The sequence below is a fragment of the Parasteatoda tepidariorum genome, chromosome 9, assembly GCF_982258835.1.
Source record: "Parasteatoda tepidariorum strain Cologne lab strain chromosome 9, Ptep-v5.0, whole genome shotgun sequence".
In the NCBI taxonomy this organism is placed as follows: Eukaryota; Metazoa; Arthropoda; class Arachnida; order Araneae; family Theridiidae; genus Parasteatoda; species Parasteatoda tepidariorum.
In genome coordinates, this window is record NC_141763.1 from 37,319,564 (window position 1) to 37,338,878 (window position 19,315).

The 19,315-nt window shown below is 31.9% G+C and overlaps 1 long non-coding RNA gene across 1 annotated transcript; it reads right to left on the reverse strand.

Moving 5' to 3' along the window:
* Positions 1-9,990: 9,990 nt before the first annotated feature.
* On the reverse strand, positions 9,991-18,513 carry LOC139426760 (uncharacterized). Its single transcript, XR_011637966.2, has 3 exons — positions 18,371-18,513; positions 11,452-11,644; positions 9,991-10,195 (listed from the first exon to the last, which is right to left on the reverse strand). It is a non-coding gene; the product is annotated as an uncharacterized LOC139426760 (long non-coding RNA).
* Positions 18,514-19,315: the final 802 nt, after the last annotated feature.

Genomic DNA, 19,315 nt, shown 5'->3' on the forward strand with positions numbered 1-19,315 from the left:
ATCACAAATTGGTTTTACTAATACATGTGTTAGAAATTGAAGCACAAAATAATGTTTCATTGATTTCCAATGCTTGACCAATGTGTATCTTATTACAAATTGGTTTTACTACTACATGTGTTAGAAATTATCAAACCAGGCATTTAAAATCACCTTTCATTATTCAAAATAAAAACCATTTTTATATCATTGACCTTTACAAATTTTCCGGAAGTAATTACAAAATATTAATTTGCTTACTCACTCCTTCAATTACAACAATTGTTGGCATGACGATATTATATTTCAATTAAAAAATATTTACTGACATACAACGATAAATCATACAGCGACAAAAATACTTAAATTGAAAGTGCGGAATTCATCTTAACATAAAGCCCTTATTTAAATAATTCTTGTTAAGCTAAATAGTTTCGATTAAAGCTAGATCAATTGGCTTAAACGCTTCAATAATATTGGGGAACGGATACTTATTACAAACATTACATTATTAGGCTTTATTGCACTTCATTCATGCATCCATAAATGAAAAGTTTTTGCTATATTTCTCATGTATGTTGTTTATTTTTAAGGTATTAGTTTGGTGCATATTCAAATGACAAATAAAATAAATAATAATAATAAATAAATGAAATGAAATTTATATATTTATTATTTTGTTCAAGGCCAGAAAGTTTGTTAAAAGTATACATAAGTGAACTTATATACCACTATTGTAATTGTTAATTTTTTGTGAATTGCAATCCTTATGAAAATTGTTCATCAAACTAGTATTCAACTTATAGTGTAATGCGTTTTACAAGTGACAAGTTTTTTCAATAAAGGTTTAGAATCATGAGTCTTTGAACGATTTTTGTCCACTCCAAATAATACTTTCACTCAAACCTGAAAATAGGGTACGAAATCGAAACTAATGTTACACTAGAAACTATAGGTTTCGTTTTCATGAAGTTTTTGTTCTGAAGATATTTTCTTTTTTCGCATCTGCTCATCAAATGAATTTGTTTTAATAAAAGAAATCCATCTAACACTATAAAGCAACGCTCAATCGACCTCGGTCACATAAGATGGACGTTGCTGGGGACCAGACACTTACTATTGTTTTACTTCTAATTTTGTCCAACTGTGGGCTGTTGCCAATAGAAACTAATTGTAAAAATGTTGATTTTTAATAAATACCAAGGGTTGGGCTCCGGCCGGTGGTTTGTCTGCCGGGTGCGTGTGCCGTGGTTTCGGACTGCGGTCTCCTCTGAGGGGCTGTCGCGACGGCGAGTTGACTCATTCGAGTGCCCATTGTCTTGGGCGAGGCGTAACAGCAATTCTTAATAAAAGAAAAGTTCTATTTTTCTTCTTTTGTACTCATTTGAAGAACCAGTAAATTGTAGGTGCAAAGAATACCCACCGATGCCAAAACGAAACTTCTGATGAACTTAAACATTCCCCAAGCTGTAAATAAGATTTTGACTTTCGATTTCATGAAGTAAGATAGCTGTTTGTTTATTTGTTGGTGTAATGACTGGCGGGGAGGATTATAAACTACTTTCCTCACTTCATTTCGCAAGAACTCATCTTCTCTACCGACCCGTGCAGCAGAAAACACCATTGCAAAAAAGGCAATACAAAACACTAGCGTGTAAAAATGCACCGATACATTAAACATTGACATATAAAAATTTAGATCTTCAAACGACCAGAATCCTAAAGCTTTTGCGAAAAGCTGGAAGAGTTCAGTGAAATGTGTCACACTGAGAAAAAAAGCTGTAGTTGTAAAAGCAGATTCTGACAAGATTGCCAATTCATGTATCGTTTCATATTTTTGAATAAACAGATGAATAGATTGAGATTTTAACAAAAGAGTACTATCTTTAAGGATGTTAGCTATTGCTATGCACCACGTTATGTAAAAAATCGTGATTAATGCGAGAACTATATTTATAAACACTTTAGTGGATAAGAAGTATAAAATCACAAAAACTGTTTTTATTGGATAGGTAACTGTTAAATGCTTTCGCATTGTCAATTCTGAAAACCACGCATTAGTAACATTTCTATCTGAAATAACTGCATGAACAGTTGAGGTTAGAGTCATAGCATTAAGGATGAAGCAAAACATACAACAAATGTTTACAAGTTTAGTGTGTTGTTTTTTCTTAACTATATTTAGAGCTTCGAACTTAATTAATGCATCTTCGATTGCTTTTTTGTTCAAATATAAGGAAAACCAAGTCCCAAAGAAGCCTATTCTCCACAAAACTCTAGAAAATTTTTCTTTTTTACACTGAAAATCGTCACAAATAAACATCAATTCATTTGAATAAAGACAAACGGAATAAATCAAATTTGTGTGCAATAAAATCACGCAGAAATAATGCAAAACTGTAGATATCTTTGACGGTGATTTATTTTGAAAACCAGGAACGCCACACATGCTTAAAACATTAAAAAGCATATTAAAATTCTGAAATCTTTTTCTGATAACTTCAATTTCTTTTGAAAATTTATTGATCATCGCGTTTGACATTTATAAAATTCTGTTATAAGAAGAATAAAAATTTCCAATGTATACTTTTAAGTTGTTAAAAAACAGAAATAAAATATTTGCCATTACCCAGTCAATAAGTATTGAACATTAAGATGAATTGTGCAATCACTGGTGTATTTATTACCATCATTTTTAAAGTGTTAATTTTCTTCGACATCTCTCTGATTATAACGTTAGTCCTTCTGTTATTGAATAAGATATATAATGGCTAAACATATAGTCGCTTTATTTCTTAACAAATGCTAAGCGCCAGCAAGCGAACTAACTTCTGAAAGCATATTATAGAAGGGAAATCATTTACGTAAATTACTTTTTTCATGTAATATCAATAAATCTATATTATTTTCGGCAGTTAAAAGTTAATAACAGCAGAGTATAAAACATTGATTTTGCTTTGAAAATAATCCCAATGAAGATTAAAGTCAATTTACGTTAAGTGTGGTAGAGTTATTGATTAATGTGATTGACTCAACCTATATCTAATGCTAGCCTTTTCTAGAATCCAGCTGTTTTTTTCTTCTTCCTTTTTTAACTCCCTCTGAAAAAATCTTTTATAATCAATCATAAATAAATCTGATTTACCAAAACAAATTGTTCTTCGAATAGGATACTAAATATGAAATTGGTCATTCGCTGTTATCAGTTGATACAGATACATTTATCACGAAATTTAAAAAAAATTTGCTCACAAGCATAACTTAACAAAATGTCACGAAAAGATAAAATAGAGTGACTTTTATTCACTAGCTCATTACAGAAATAATTCGAAGAAAGATGGATGTACTGTTTTAAAAGTGAGGTCCAATACGGATACCTAAAGTTTGAGCCATCTTGAATTCATTAAGAGGGTTAAAAAAAGGAGAAGCAGTAATTTTACATATTAGACAAATAAGATATTGTTTCCTATGCATAATTAAACGCTGTATTTAAATGAAATTAATAATTTATATGATTTAAAATATATATCGCTCATTTGGTGAAACAATGACGTAACTGCAAAATCGAGTTACGTCATTGTTTCACCAAATGTGCGATATCAAAATATTATTTTTTCTTTGAAAAACAGCGACCAATGGCAAAGAAAAGGATAAATTCGGATAAATTTTGCATTTTTAAAATTTTTTTTTAGCATCTCCATCGATATTTTAGCGGGAATAGAGTGTTTTACATATCGCTCATTTGGTGAAACAATGACGTAACTGCAAAATCAAGTTACGTCATTGTTTCACCAACTGAGCGATATGATTAAAAGTATATATGATTCAATAAAGCTATTTTATAATTAGAAGTTAGAAATTTTAATTTTAACTTATTTACATGCCTGCTATTTCTATTTAGACAAGTGAGGTACATTTTTTTTATGTATATTATTTTTACACTAAAATCGAATAAAACCAAGTAAATAGAACTGTAGTGCAAAAGTTATGAAATTTTTCCCACATAAAAAATATTGTTTTAAATTTTTTACATGTGTGAGATTGCTATTTACGAAACGTTTATTATGTATTCCGTTATCGTTCATATTTTATTCATTGAACTCACTAAACTTTTGAATCATGAACAATGAATTATTCATTAAACTCACTAACAATAACTACGAAATAATATTAAGTTGGATTCCTAGACGTATCGGCAGTAAGACAAAATGTAAGCAGGAATCTCTTAACACCTTTGGATTTGAAACGAATATGGAAATTTGCAATTCAGCTAGCTTGGAAAGAACATTGGTGTAAACAAATAGACAATAAAATGCATCCAGTTCAGTTCTATAAATTCCATGTGATTTTAGTAAGAAAAATTTGTAATATGTATTTACCTAAGATGTATCTTAAAACTTTTTGTTTACTTTGTGCCATTAAACCCTACATTCAATTCAATTTAATAGGGGTCATGGTTATGTGACGATGATGTGCTTATAATGCGAATTATATGTATTGATTTTTATTTTTAACAAATCGTGCTATATTGATTATTGCAATTTGGCCTAATTCTAGGTAAACATTTTAAATCATTATTGATAAAAAGACGACAAAGCTCGATTATGGATAAATGATTTTATACTAATGCTTCAGTTAATTTTTATTAGACCAGAAAAATTATAATAGTAGTGTGATGTATAGAAATGAAATTTACACATAAATTTGTATTTTAATATTTGGTACATTAGTTGTAACGCAGAATTAAATATATAACAGCACATATTGGATATTACTTATTTGTATTTAGCTGAAGAAGTAATAAATTATATGTGAATAAAATTCCTACTGATTCCAGAAGAAAACTTCTCGTAAATCGAAAGATTCCCCATGCTGTGAGCGATATTTTTTGTCTCGAGTCCATAAAATGAAATAATGCCTTAGCCTGTTCAAGAGTTTCTTTGCTTTGTCTTAGTTGATATACAATCTTTTTTACTTCATTCCTTAAACTTTCATCTCTATCACAAACCCGTGCTGCAAAAAATGCTATTACGAAAAATCCAAAACTTGAACAAATCTCATACACTATCAATTGACCTGAAAAGTTAGCGTCACCAAATAATTTATTCCAAAATCCTAGCAGTTCGGCAAATATTTGTAAGAACTCCAGGAAATGTGCAGCGCTAACAAAGAAAGCTGTCATGGAAAACGCGGTTTCAAATGACATAGCTAAATCGTGGACGTATTCATATTCAGTGACGAAAATAAGACTGGATTGGTTCTTTAAAGTCTTAATGCATGATTTCAAGAGAGAACCTAATGTTATGCACCATGTCAGATAGAAAAGCGTAATCAATATTAGTAATATGGTAATTGTCACCCTAGTTGACACAAACAAAGATACAGCAATTATTTCTTTAACTCGGAATGTTAATGTAACATTATTTTCTCTAAGGTATAGAGCTTTAATCCAATCATCAGTTACATTTTTTCCATTAATTATTCTATCGATTACAAAATCTGTTATAATTATTTCAAGTAATAAATACAACAACAAGCAAACATTCACGGTTTTGACGTGTTTTTTCATAACGCCTTTTTTAAGTGTTTGAAGATTTGCGAAACAAACGTCTATGTCACGTTTTTTAAAATACATCGAACACCAGCTTCCGAGAATGCAAAATCTCCAAATAATTCGTGAAAAATTGATTTTTATACATTGAAAATCATCTTGACAGTGAAAAAGTAGATCATACGTGAAGGTAATGATCTTGAAAATTAATCCGACATGTAATAATATTAAATTAAAAAACTGGAGGATTTTAAAAGTTCTTTTAAAGGTAGGTTCGATGATCTGCAATCCAAAAAGGTACAAAATAATATTAAGCATGTTAACCTTATAGAATTTTATCTGAAGGCATTGCACGTAATTTAAAATTCTTTTTTTTAATCTAGAAAAACTTTGCAAGATCATATTTTATCCGAATTTTTAAAACGTGATAAATTTAACTTGCAATAATATACAGTGTCAAAAGTTCGTTTTGGCAAAGCTGTAGCTATAAAAAGAGAACGACCAAAGCTGCGATGGATAGACACAAATTCAATTCTAAAAGTTTAGAATTGGCGAACCATTGTTACACTGAAAGATGCATGAAAATCTCTTAAAAGAAAAGCCTTGGCAAACTTAGGCCAATGATGAGTTTAATTTTTAATGTTACTTTAAAGGAGACATTTATGAAGAACATAAAGTTAATGGCAACTAGCAGAGTTTTCTTTCTGAATGTTCTATATATTAATATCGACATCAATAGATCATAAGAAAGCTTCATTATTTACAAGGAGTATTTCAAGCTCTAGTAAAATAATTTTTAAGTAAATAAACATCAAGCAGTATTTAAATATATGTTGATTAATCATTAAAGTAGGTCTTAACAAATGATGTACCATACGCGAATCAATATTTCAAAAAGTCCATAGTTTATCTCAAGTAACATTCTAAAACGTGTTATTGCAGTATTATGTAATACGTTTTAAAATTTTGTTATTTTACTTTATTTCAACACTTATTGTTTTTCCTTTTTAAATACTGATATGGAGTAAAACTTTTTTTTAAAATCATTTTTCCTCTTTTATAGCCAAAGTTATTAAAGTAATAGTGACATGAAGAGGTTTTACATCATGTACCTAAAATATTTTGCTTCCTTTAGACAATAGTTTAAAGACAGCAAACTTTTGCGTAATTTTTAACCAACTGAAGCGAAACCGATAGTAAATAATCATATATTTAGAAAAAAAAGTCGTGAAAGTTACCAAATTACGCAGCTGCGTTATTATTTTTTATATTAACGCGTATCATATTTTATGTTTACACATTTTGTATACAGTTGAAACAATATCTTGCAAAATAAATAAAATTGACAGTGACATATTATCTGAAAAAACTAGATCCAGAAACTGCAAAACCGACGAAGCATAAAGTAAAATAGAACAGCATTTGTCGCCTGAAATTTTAAGAAAATACCTCTTCCCAATGCACTTATAAAGAGAATGAGTCATGATTAATCATGCTATACAATTCAAAGCATTGCGTTTCAACTCATTTTTTTAATTCTACTTTTAATGTTTGCATAACAAAAGTAGAATGTTTATTCCCGTATAAGAAGTTATGAAGCTAGAACCCCTTTCATTCAAATAAATAGGAAAACCATTGATTATTTTTTCAATAACCTATTGAGACTGTATTAAGTTAATGAAGAATATTGGACGCTAAGCACAAAACAAGATTCGTCGATAACTTAATTTATTTAGGATTTCCAATTATGTATATTGAATGATTTTTTTATTGGATATTTTATTTTTAAAGATAATTTTCTTTAAAACAATTATTTAAAAGAATATCATGAAGGGTGTTAATTAAATGTACTGATTTTGTTTTGTCAAAAGTTGTAATTCAGTACCGTCATATTGGAGTTATTTTTCACTAACGGTTTATACGTTTTGGTAAATGGAAAACAAACATCAGAAAAAGAGTTCTTTTAAAGATAGCAATTCAAAACTGCACTCGGATTTAATATTATTGTATACACAAGGAGTGCAACTCAAATAGCGTATAACTGTTTAACCAGCTTGCATGAAAGCATTTGAAGTTAATGTAATGCCAATAACATTGGCGTCTAGAACATAGAATCTCGCATTATTACAGTTTTTATTGACAGAATCTTAGTCTAACGTGGACATTTATCATCGAATATGTACTATGTAAGGTGAACACTATTTAACGTAAATGGGTATGAGTCAAAGCCGTAGCCAGGATATTTTTTCGGGGGGGGGGGGGTTATGGTAAGAAGCAAGGAGGGTTTCAGACATGCAAAGTAGGGGAAAACATTGTAACAAATATTGTTTATTCTGTTGTTTGCAAAAGTTAAACTAGTAATTAAAAAATATTACATAATAATTATAATCAATTTGTAAACAAAGTTTACAAAGACATGCGACGGGGATTTGAAGAAAATTTTTCGATTACTTTTTTAGGACTAACCGGAATATCCCGAAATATGCTTAATAAAGTTAGTTATTAAAAGGTTTGATTCGACAGTTTTTGTTTTTCTTTTTACTGAGAGACTCAAAGAAAGACTAAGAAGTTTGAATCCCAGAATTTCGGGGGGGGGGGATTTGTCCCGACGGCTCCCTCCTGGCTATGGACCTGGTATGAGTAATAAGAGCACCGAGAGTCTAGCTATTTATATTTGTCCCTGGTCAGTCTTTAAAATTTCGTGCGGACCTCCTCTATGTACAATCTCTGGCCTAATTATTAGACGCTTTTCTATGTAAAATCTTAATTATCAAGTGATTATACAGCTTTATTGTTTTTGCGCGAATGAAACCTGTTTGCACTAGTTTACGTCCGTTTATCAATTGGTTAAATTAGACGACATAAAATATAAATTAGACGATGTATTATATAAATATAGAATATTTATTTTATCAGTAAACAAGTGCAAACTGGTTTCAGCCGCATAAAAACAATAAAGCTGTATAGTAACACCTGAGGATTTTACATAGAATCTTATAGTGCGTCTAATAATTTGTCCAGGGACTGTATCTATTAAAGAATTCCCACTTCACATCAAAAACTCAACATTATTTATTTTAAAACCCTGCTACGTGATGACCGGTATCCTGGTGTAGTGTTTCATTGTACACTCTACAACAAAAAAATCGACGCACCAAGAAAGAGTTATCCGATTGAAACGAAAATTGGTGGATAGGAAGACAATGTATGGAATAGTAAATAATTAAAATTTCAGAACAATTGAATAATTTATTGCAGAGTTACAGTAGCAAGTTCAATGAGGTGTTGACCCGCCTCTAGCCTGGATACAAGCTGCCACACGGAGTGGCATAGACCGATAAAGCTGCCGGATGGTCTCTTGCGGTATTTCCTGCCAAATTCGATCCAATTGTCGAACGAGGTCATCAACATTCCGTGCCAGATGCAATCGCTTTCCCATCATATCCCAGACATGCTCGATGGGAGAGATCTGGTGATCTGGCAGGCCAAGGAAGAGTTTGACAAGCTTGCAGACAGTTCATAGCAACACGTGCCGTATGTGGTCTGACATTGTCCTGCTGAAAAACCAGTCCATGGCGCTGCAAAAGGAACGGTAGCAAAACAGGTCTTAGGATGTCGTCGACGTACCGCTGTGCAGTAAGTGTACCTCTAATGACGACCAAAGGGGTCCGGCTGTCAAAGGAAATGGCACCCCAGACCATAATGCCATGTTAAGGGCCGGTGCAGCGTGCAATAGTGAAGGCAGGACCCCCCCCCCCTCTGCCCCGTGCGTCTCCAAACACGTCTTCGATAATCGTCAGGACACAGTTGGAAGCGGGATTCGTAGCTAAAGTCTATACGTCCCCAGTCGGCATCATTCCAGCCTGATCGAGCCAAAACATTCATGCATACGAAATTTCAAAGCAATCGGATGATTGCTTCTTGGTGCGTCGATTTTTTTGTTATAGAGTGTACTACCTTTGGTGGGTATCATTTCTAATTCTCCAATTTACCATTTTTAATTTGTGGCTACACTCGTTGATTAATGCCATAACTCTTTTACTAAGTCTCTCTGATTTCCTCTAACTTGAAGCATTTCAGTACAAAAATATTTCAGTGTGAAACACTTTCTGTAAAATGTAACCCGCATTACTTAGATTGAATGAGCCGTTTCAAACCCCGCTTTGTTTGCTGTAGTCAAATACCCAACTTGGTGCAGCATTTTATGCCTTTAAACCCCCTATATTGAATACAATTCTACATCTTCGTTATGTTTATATTTAGTTTGTAGTGTGTCTACTACAATTCCAATTTACTAGTATATAAGACATGTAAACTCGATTCTATGTTGGGTTACCTTTTCATGGATGAAGGTTGACATTGTCGATAACAACGATAAGTTCATACACAAATTTTATCGTGAAATTTAATAAAAAGAATGGGTATGTATTGGTGTTGGAAGTTTTTTTTGCGTAAAAGGATTAATTTTAGAAGCAATTTATTATTTCTCTTCAACTTTATCATATAATTATTGCAAGTAAACGATTATTCTTGCATATTTTCTGTTACAAAATGTAATTTTAGAGGAATTATAATTTTTTTTTTATAAAGAATTTTTTTTTTTAATTTATGAGGTCTTATATTTCTTCCATTACATTACTCTCCAACTTCCTCAACTAGTTTTTCCTGAAAAAAAAAATTAAAAACATGTTAAAACTGAAATTCATTAAAACCAATACTTATTTCGGTGTCACGATGGTACACCTTTATCAGTAGGATAAAAAGACAGGAATAATTCAAACATAGATGATTTAATCCGACAGGGGTTACATCATGCTATAGAGATATTGAATACACAGTTAAAAGTTAAAATTAAAGAAGGTTAAAAATATTAATAATTTCCAAATCTTTCTCAAATATTGTATAATAGTTAAGTCCATTAACCTCTTAATGGTCGTGTAAGATCTTGTAAAATCCATTAACCTTTTAATGGTCGCGTAAGATCTTAAGTGAAAAGAACGGTTTTAAAAGCCTCCTTTTTTTTTTACTCAAGAAAAGTGTATAAAATTAAGTGTAAATACAATATGTGTATTCATTTTTAATTTAGGGGTAAATCGCAAATATGCCTTTAAAAACAAATATCTCTTCACGCATTTCAAATAGTCTGGTGCTGCCATCTGGTGTATTGATTGAGAATTGAACATGATTCCAGTCATAAGAGATATATTGTTTTAATCTTTTTGGCGATAATATTTGGCGAACATTGTAAAACTTATTGTTGCTTTTGAATACTCCAGCCCAGATTTATCACAAGTACAAAAAATAGAAAACGAAACTTCACCTCATCAATTCAGTCAATTGGTTGTTCGAGAATCTGATTATGTGTTTTTTTTTTTTTTTCTCTAATGCCTACCTGTGTTAACATCCGTCAATTCAGGCATATTCAGGGCGATTTTGTTGGCCTCTCTTTCAGGGGCACCATATATTAGGTGAGCCAACGTCACTCCCACAGTGAGGACAGATAATACAGAGAAGGAAAGAACATCCATGCCTTTCCCGGGATTCGAACCCTGAACCTTTCTGGTGCAAGGACAGTTCCCAGCCCCCTACACAGGCCGGTCGGCGAATCTGATTATGTTGTTCAAAGGAAATAGTTTTTGGAATATGAGTTTTGAGAGAATTTTTGATTCTGGACGCTAATTTCTGGAGAAAAAAAACGCGAGAACTATCAAATTACTTGTTTCGTGTTTGACTTTGACATATTGATCTTAAGTATTATAAGTATGTTTGGGCATATTTTTACGAATATTATCTTACATAGATTCTAGGTTAAACATGCCAAAATTAATATTACAAAATTAACATTGTAGAACTTATTGTATCGCCTATTTTTATGAAGAATTATTATTGATTAGTGAAAATTTTAACAAAAAGATACTTACACGCATTTAATTTCGCATGCCTCTTTAGAATAAAATTTGTTAGGTCCAAAGTTACAGAGTGGATGTTCAGATAATTTACATTCATTTGAATTTTGGTCGTATTCATATATAGGACCCTCATCAGGACATTTGCCTACACCACCATGAAATGCATGGGTACAGTCATAGCTAGTATCTGCTTCCCCTTTTTCAACTAAATGTAAGAAAGATTGTTTCAGAAAAATAGTCTTATTCATTAATATAAAATAGTCTTAATCATTAATATAAATCAATCTTAATGAATACAGAAAAATATATCTTAAAGAATTACAAAAAATTAATATACTCGCTTCGTGAAGAGCGAGCTTCCCTTAATAATGCAGTTAACAGCACAGAAATTTACTCTTATTTCTTCTGCTAATTTATTATTATTCACATTTTTATAACATTATTTCACAATAAGCTCCCATAATTATAATTCTGAATATAACTTGTTTACACCGACCCTTTAATACAAACATTCTTGAAAATGATAGTGCTGATATAGCTAAAACCACTCACAACTTAAATAGTAATCTCCTAACACCATTGGACGTTACAGTAAAAGCTTTTTTGGGCGGTGAATAGGGACCGCATAAAAGAAATCGTACAAAAAAATATTCGAAAATTTTATAAATTCTTACATATAATAACAACTTTGTACGATATACAACCTAATTTTTTTTATGCGTTTGATAGGGACCGCATAAAAAAAGTCGGACTCAGAAAATACATCAATGATTCATGAAATAGATAAGAGATTGCTTTCAATTAAATTAAATAATTAAATTAGACCTAAAGAAATTGTAAAAATATTTAATTCTTCATTGCGCATATACATGGAGAAGTTTTCAAATTATACATTAAATAGTTTGCTGCTATTCGTCGTAATCCAAAACGCGCATCTTCTTTTGATGAATTGGTTGAAAATCTCTTTCGTCGCTTGAAGATAGGGTTTCAATTGATTTGTTTTTTGGTACTATAATGTCAGTGATCAGTTTTTGTGACGACGGTCGACTGGTTAATTGCTTGTAAACGTCACGATAGTGAGACATGCATCTCAGCTCTTTTTGGAATTTTAAGCGTCTTTCCGCATTGGTATCTATTTTAAGAAAATGCGTTTCCAATTTTTTCGAAATATGGATCTCTGCATATATTTTATCTGCTGTAATAAATTCCGGTTCTTCTTGTCCATTTAAAGGAGTACTTATGATTAAAAAATTAAATAAAAATCATAAATACTACATATAAATAGAAACAAATGTAATTAATTTATTTACCTTTAATCTCACTATAAAATGAATCCTTAATCACATGAATCGTGTATAAAACTCTGAACACGAAGCTTATAGTATTTGAGATACGCGCAGACGAGAATTTACAGAATAAAAATAATGGTTTACATTTAAAATACAAAGTATTTTAACACAGCAGACGATTTTTTAGTGACTTACTTCAACTTGTTTAGCGTAGAATAAATTTTAAACAAAAGAGAAAATGGAGTTGACAATAAATGAACTAATGAAAATAAATAAACAGAGCATCGCGAAGTCCAGATACATCGTTGTCAAGGAGACCACGCAATTAGAGTTCGTCCACAACATGTATATGCACATTGATAGGAAACATTAAACTGGTGCTAACGCCGCTAAGATTCATATACCGCACAAAAATAAATCGCACAAAAATAAAATCGCACAAAAACAAAATCGCATAAAAAAGGACCGCACAAAAACAGATTGCACTGTATTTGTAAAACCATCAGGTCTTTATTTAACTTAGCAGCATAAAATCACCCCGAGGTCAACAAATTAAAGGTTATATGTTTGACTGTGAGAACCTAAGAGGCTGTTCAAAACTTAACTTATTAAATAAAACTTAACTTCGATAATGTTAACATCCAAAGCACATCTTATCCTCAAAATGACGACATATGCATAACTATCCTCTTAATTCAGTTTTACCGTATATGATAACATTGCTTCACCTTTGCTTTCAGTTGATTGAATAGATTTTTATTTTAGTGGATGTGCAGCTTACTGTTTGCTCACAATGATTTTTTTTAAATTTTTAGGAAGAATAGGTCGTGCATTTCTATGAGGCTTCTTACTATACTAGCTTATTACGTTTTTATGGATGCAAAGTAAGGAAGCAAGAACATCAGTACTTCTTTTTCCTAAGTCTTTAACCTCAATCAACAATTTACATAACAGTAAATGAAGAAACATTCGACTTTTGTCGTGATGAAACATAGCATATAAATAAAAATTTTCAATATATCATTTAATAAAAAATATGTTGTTAACGATATTCAAAGTGGCAAAAACAGATTAATTTAAATTATTTAATGATTAAATTTTTGTCTATGGCTAATAATATTGCTGGATAAAATGCTGTGATTTGTTGCATACCCTACAAAAATTATGGAAATGTATGGTTCAAAAAATGATATTGACTGTGGCGTTTTTATTGAAAATTTTATTATATCTGAACAATTACATCAAGACTCATAAATTTTTTCCGCAAAATGATACGCTATCTCGCTAGCTCTTAATTTTATCTCTGACCAAACCTACCGCAAGTGGATAATTTATACTGATTCCCGCAGTTTTATGTCAAGTGTTGCTCACATCGAGCGAAACCCCATGATATTTTATTTTTATTTTATCCGTCGTTGAACAGCTGAGACCCAATTTTGGGTTTACAACTTCTCATGTACAACTCCGTAGCCTTGTAATTTTGAACTAATCCAGAAGACAAGGAAACTTTTGGATCAGTACCCCCATAGCATACCTGCCAACTCTTCCGGATTTTCCGGGAGATTTTATTTTCATATTTAAAGTGGTAGTAAATATATACTATTTTTTCTTTTATAATTTTTAAATGATTTTGATCACCACTATTCTTACAAAAATTAAGCACATATATAAATATGCGTTACTATCATGGTTGTCAACTTAAGTTTTCTCAAATACAACGTATTTGTTTGCTTAAAATTGAAGTTTTAATACCACTGGGAAAAATTATAATGGAAAGGACTAAAAGTTGGCAGGTATGCCATAGGTATTGTTTTGTTATGAGAACATGGAGGACCTTGCGACTCGACAGATTTCACGTGCATCAGTCATCATTTACTGCACGGGGAGTCTCCGGCAGGCGGGGATCGAACCCACGAATTCTTGGACATGGACCCAGTGCCCTACCAACCAGGCTATCCCGGCCATAAACCCCATGATATTGTTTATTCGTATCTCGACCCGCCCTATACAAGGGCACACGAGAGTAGAAACATACATAAAACTCGAAAATTACATCAACAACAAGTATAAATGGCTTATAAAATATAAAATACAATGTGAAAATATTTAAAACATGAAATGCAATGGTATAATAAAGCATAAAAATATTAGAGTCACTAAGAAGTCTAAAATACTAAAAAGTCCAAAAAGTCATGGATAGCCAAAGAGTCTGACTGAAACAAATATCATAATATGAATTAATAGAATTTGTTGGCACGGTGGAGTGACAGCTAGGTTACATTGTTAATTGAATCTGGTGGATTTAACATATCCTCAAGTGTAGTTTTGATGATGTTTTTAATCATTCTTCTGCAGGCCAAGTTTGAGAATAGCTGATGTTCTGTTTTGTCCTGGAATTCTGTGTCCCGCCGTGCATGAAATTTTGGACAGTGACTAATCAAGTGTATTATATCTTGTTGAGAGTCACAATAAGTACAAATTGAGAATTTTCTAAAAAATCTTGATTGATGGGTGCCAAACACGCCGTGGCCGGTTAAAAATTGATTTATGTAAAAGTTGGCCTGCAGTCTTGATATATTAGGGTCCTTAAAAAATTTGTGTGTTGCAGTCCCTTTGATGAGTATGTCCACTCTTGTTTCCACCTTGTCATGATGTATTCATTAATTACAGACTTGACCTGATTGGGGGTAAGCCATGTGGGGTGTTCTATGAGGTTGAGTTTGATGGCATCCTTATCTGCTCTATCCGCTTCCTCATTGCCGTCATGACCCACATGTGCTTTTATCCAGTTAAGTGTGATATCTTTATTCCAATTCTTTTTAATTTCGTTAACAATTGTGTTTTTATGTATTGGGCTGGTAGGGTCATGCAATGAAGAGAGCGAATCTGTAAAAATACTTATTTGTCCTTCTTTTTCTGCAGCGAAATTCATGGCCTCACTAACTGCCATCAGCTCGGCCTCGAAGATTGAACAATAGTCAGATGCTCTGGAGGAGGTCTTTGCGGTAGTATTTTCGTTGTATTTTGTAACGATTCCAATATCTGTCCAAAATTGCTGTGGTTCGACCTCCATCCTAGAGCCATCTGTATAAATTTCCCATCCTACGTTTTTTGGTGACGCATATCCACAGGGCACAGCGATCTGAGTGGCTGGATGTCTTGGGGCTGTTATTGTCATATTTGATTTGTTTGAAATTGAGTCAAAGACTGTTTTTGGAATGATTGGAAAAATGTCTTTTTTCCATCCACATTTCATCCTTTTTATCGTAAATTGTTTCAATCACCCTCAGGTGTATTGGTTTTACGCCCGCCAGTATCCGCCAAGCTTATCATTGATTTTGACAGTATTTCTATACCAGACACTGGCGGCGTAGAGTATTATGTTTTCGCTGGCTTGAAGATATATCTTTTTAAGGATGAATGGACTTAGCCCCCAGGTGGATCTAGCTACCCTTTTTATCATTTGGTTGAAATTTGTTATCTTTTTCTTAATTTTATTGAAGTGAGAAGTCCACGTCAAACCTGGGTCAAGTATAATGTCTAGATATTTAAGTGAAGTAACAATTTTCAGATTAGTGTTGTTTTGGCTCATCTTAATGGTGCTCGAGTGATCTTTTTGTTACTTTTATTGAAGACAATGATTTTAGTTTTCTCCTGGCTAAAATTCAGTTTATGTGTCTTGGCCCAGGTTGACAATTCGGTAAGAACGTGGGTCGCCAGCAGATCAAATCTGTATAAAATAGCATGTTTTAAAAGAACAAAAACATCATCAACAAAAACAATTATTCTGAAATCTTGAACATCAAAATCCCTAAAAAGACTAAAATCAATGAGTGATGAGTGTTTAAAAATTATGTTAATATAAATAAGCCATAGTATTGGGCCTAATGATGAGCCCTGTGGGACACCCAGTTTAACTTTACGTTTGTCAAAAACATAGCCTTTACTATCTTCGTAAGTGACTGTTCTGTTATTCAGAAAGCAAAAATAATGCATTTGATGTTGTAGGGTATATTTAATTGATTGATAATTGTCTTAATGCCCAGTCTGCGTTATCAAATGCTCCCTTGATATCCAGGGTCACTTGTCGAAAAAGCAAAACAGGATATTTATGTCCATGATATGTAAAATTCAAAACTGCTTTATACAATTATGTGGTTAAAGGCTTACTATCTTCTTTTGTTAGTTATCATCACATGTTGGCATAAGCGGGAATGACCGTGCTGATGTTACGGCTAAAACCACTCAAAATGTAAGCAATAATCTTATAACAGCTCTTGATTTTAAACGAATATGTGAATCTACAGTACAACAGGCTTGGAAAGAACATTTCAATAAACAACTTAATAATAAACTAATTTATCCTTATCTTGAGAACTTTAAAACAATATATCGCTCATGTGCTGCAATAGCGGCACAACTTAAAAAATCATGTTTTGAGATAAGTGGGTTTAAAGTTTTCATTGCTACTGAAAATGCGTAAGAAATGCTTTAGTTTGCTTAAACGAAAATTACCTTCAAGTTTAATTATGAGTTGTTGAGTATTGCGGCTGAAAAGAATGTGTATTTTCCTATTTACACCTGTTCTTAGTCTAAAACGCGTGTTTTTTTAGTTGTGCCACTATTGCAGCCCATGAGCGATATGTTGATCATAAAACCCCGGTTACAATCACTAGACTGCATATTGGTCATTCCCGTTTTACCCACATGCATTTACTAAAATCTGAACTTACCCCTAATTGTTCTCTATGTCGTGTTGACATTAGTATTAAACATATTTTAACAAACTGCAAGCGATTGAAACATTTGCGATTCAAATCTTCAATCATTGCTTGGTGACTCTATATTTCCCAACTTTTTAAAGTTTATCAAGACTATAGGCTTTAGTCTGTACTTTAAGGAAAAAAGCATATCAGTTTGACCTTGAGACTAGTTTGAACCTTGTGAATGGCGCAATATAGGTATTCCTGGCTTTTGTGCTAATAAACTCCAACCAACCATCCTTAGTTTTAGAATGTAGTTACTCGCGGTAGTAAAAGTAGTGTATTTCCATTTTTACAAATTAAAAGAATTCAATTGCATAGAAATATTTCAAACAGCTTTACTTAATATCAATTAGACGGGTGATCATGCTGTTATAATTTGAAAACAGTTTTATAAAAATTCTATTTGTATTAAAATTGCTTTAGTTCACTTCTGCTCAAAAAGGTATTTCACCATAACATTAAATATTGGAGGGTATGATGTAAAAAATGTTCATAAAATTATAATTTTTAGATTTGTTAAAAAAGGAAGCTTCAAAGGGAATATTAACTGAATTATTTATCCCCCACCTCCTAAAACTGTTCAGAGTTTGTCTACCGCCTCTACTCAAAACAACGCTGAAATCCGGACATTACTTTTCTAAGAGGGAAATATAGTTCTACTTTTCCTTCATTGCGATCACGAAAATTATTGTTGTCAACATTGCATAACTGTGAATGAGACTTGAACAAATTTTCTTGAATGAATTCTTTTTATTAAAAAGGAGCTTTGCTGATTATATAATTCATATAAATTGTAGTAAAATAAACTTTAGTTTTTGATGCTTTTTTAATGTTCAGAAAAAGAAATGTAAGTAATAAGTTAAAAATTGTTCTTACCCAAAAGGAAGACCATTATAAAGCAGAAAATAAATACTTTCATCATGATTCAGTACGTTGTTTAAAAAAATTTTACGCAATGTATGTATGTTCATTTATACCTCAGAAATAACAGTGGAGAATATGTTTGCAGTTACAACGCATACACATAGAAAATTTTTTTATATAAACAAAACATAATATTTTTTATCTATCACTTTATATTTGACAAATAAAAAGCCATCAGATTTGCACCTACATTTTAACCTTTATTTCCCGCTGTTTCAATAATAGATTTAATATTTTCGGAAAACTGATCCGTAATGTGAAATAAAAAAAAGTGTTTTTTTTTTTTTTTTTGGTAGTAAAATGGTATATATTATATAATCTATAATAAAATGGGAACAAGACTGGGCAAGATTAGTTGCACAATGATGTATAAATTAATTCTCATCCCGCGATCATTTTAATAGTATCTTTATTATTCAACTAAAATGCATAAATAATAGGAAACAAAATTAATTTATTGAATGTCTCTTTACTTTCAATAGCTGGAGTAAATATTTTTTTCCCCGAGTATTCTCGCTATAATAAATATTTGCCGAGTCAACTCGGCAAATACATACTCGAGTTAACTCGGGATAATCAGAGAAGTAGTTAACAGAAATTGTTGGCATTTGCCTCAATGAGGTAATTCCACTGAAGAAACTTTTAGGCTATTTCAGCCTTTGCGTATTCATTTGCTGTAATTATGTATGTCAACCTCTGTGGTTGATGTTGAATTAACCAGGATAAGCACCATCATATTTACCACAACTCCGCTTTTCAACCTGCCTGTCTACACACAACCTCCAAAATCAGAATCACTGAAGTATTCCAGAACTCCGAGTCTATAGCCTAATTTATTCAAAGTGTGTACTTCCCGTGATCTCGCGCCTCAATGGCTCCCCGTATCATGATGTCACA